This window comes from Papio anubis, chromosome 7 (assembly GCF_008728515.1).
Source record: "Papio anubis isolate 15944 chromosome 7, Panubis1.0, whole genome shotgun sequence".
NCBI lineage: Eukaryota > Metazoa > Chordata > Mammalia > Primates > Cercopithecidae > Papio > Papio anubis.
Genome location: NC_044982.1, coordinates 149,479,869 through 149,481,919, shown reverse-complemented (window position 1 = coordinate 149,481,919; position 2,051 = coordinate 149,479,869).

Sequence of the window (2,051 nt, the reverse complement as noted above, 5' to 3'; positions counted from 1 at the left end):
GGTTTGAACTTATTCAAGGCTGGAAATTCAGGGCACAACTGCACATCTTGTAAGCTTTGGCTTTGTCTCTACCCTGGATTCAAATTTTGATTCCTTTACTTATTAGCTATGAGCCTTTAAAGTTACCTAACAAGTTAGTGTCTCAGTGTCCTCAACTGTTAAGTGGAAATTACACTACTGTCTATCTTATCAGGTTCATAGGAGGATTAAATTATTTATAATATAAAGCACTTGAAACACTACCAAATATAACAATTGCTCAATCAACATTAGCTAATAATTCTATAATATGAAGTATACAATGTACACACACTTTGCAATCTGTGGTGTTTTCTATGCATCAAGAGCAAAACCCTACTTAGGTTTAGAAAATTGTAAACCATAATTATATGTAATAACTTTCTTCGATTAAAAAATATAGTTTTAGGAATCAATATTTTTGAGCAGCATATATATATATATATAACTATATATATGACTATATATGACTCTAAATATGGCTATATATGACTATTATATATATGACTATATATATGTGACTATATATGGAGAGAAAAAGGGAGGAAAGAAAAAAGGGCAAAAACAAATATATGTATATATATGATATATATGTATATATACTTCTGTTTTTAAAATAAGAAAATTTCAAAGTCAATCACCTTGTGGCATATTCCTCACCATGATATGTTGCCTGAGATGCTACAAACCAAACAGGTCTAAAGATTTGGGTTCTTTGAGGAATTAGCCTTCTTTTATATGAAAGAAACCTTTAAGAACAGGATCTATTTGATAGAAAACATAGCTATCCTCTGGATTTATTTGCCTCAGATGAGAAAAAGAAGTTAATAAGCATTTCTTGGCAAGAAAAAAAGGGGGGGCTGTATTAAATTTCTGTCTCAGTTTAAAAGCTAAGGAATTTAGGCTAGAAATAATGAATCTAGTTTAACTGAGAAAAAACAGAAAATTCAATAGATTCATCTATTGACAATGAAAGGTGGCATCAATAGTGCTTGCTTGGTTGGCCTAAGAATACAAACTTCATTGCAAACAGGTTTGCTGGGGGTGGGGAGAGGTCACATTCTAGGATTCCATTGAATAAAAGTAAAAGAATTGTAGCTAAATTTTAGTTACTCATAATTTTGTATTCTATATCACAGAGAGAGAAATGTTAATTCTGTAATTTGTTTGCTTTCATAGCTTATTAATCATCATAGCTGTAGTTTACAAAGTCTTTGAATTTTCTACCTTGTAAAAAGAACACATTTCAGGACTTTTTATTGATTTGTATGAGAATCTCTAATTCCAAAAATGCTATATCTATTTTTAGCCTGTTTCATCTACAGAAGATTCCTCAGCATTATTTTGTAAACTGATATTTGGTAAAACAAATGATTAATGAAATAAGTGGCTCCATTTTTAGCCATTCCATTCAGCACTGCTACCTACACCAAAAGCAAGTTGCAAGCTGATTAGTGAGATTTCAAAGCAATGAATGGGCTATGGAATCCCATTAGGACTTTAGAGAATTATTGTTTCAATAAATATATTTGGTAATGTAATCAAGAGAATTTAAAGGAAATTAACCAATTTCCTATAATAGTTATAAGTGGCATGAAAAATTCAACCATCATCAGTATCTAATACATGAGTTACATGTAGCTATAGTTTAAAAGTCAGAGGCAAGATTTGAGGCAGTTAAAGATTTTCGTTTTGCTTGGTCTATTTTCCTATTAATATTTTGGTAGCACACAAGGAGACTCAGGAGCTACCATTTAGATAGAGACTACTTCCAAAATAATAAAGAGAAGAATATTTAACACATACTCAGGGAAACTGCTAACTACTACTGTACTATTTATGCCATCGAGTGGCTCATTGACACTTGATGTCTAACACCTGTTTGAATGATAATGATGACCTTTTAAAGCATAATCATACGTTCTTTATTAAGTTATTGAATGATTCCAAGATGTAGTCATATCTTTTAATAACTTTTTGTAATGCATGTTATAAAATGCATTGGCAACATGTTCTTAATACATGATGTCACA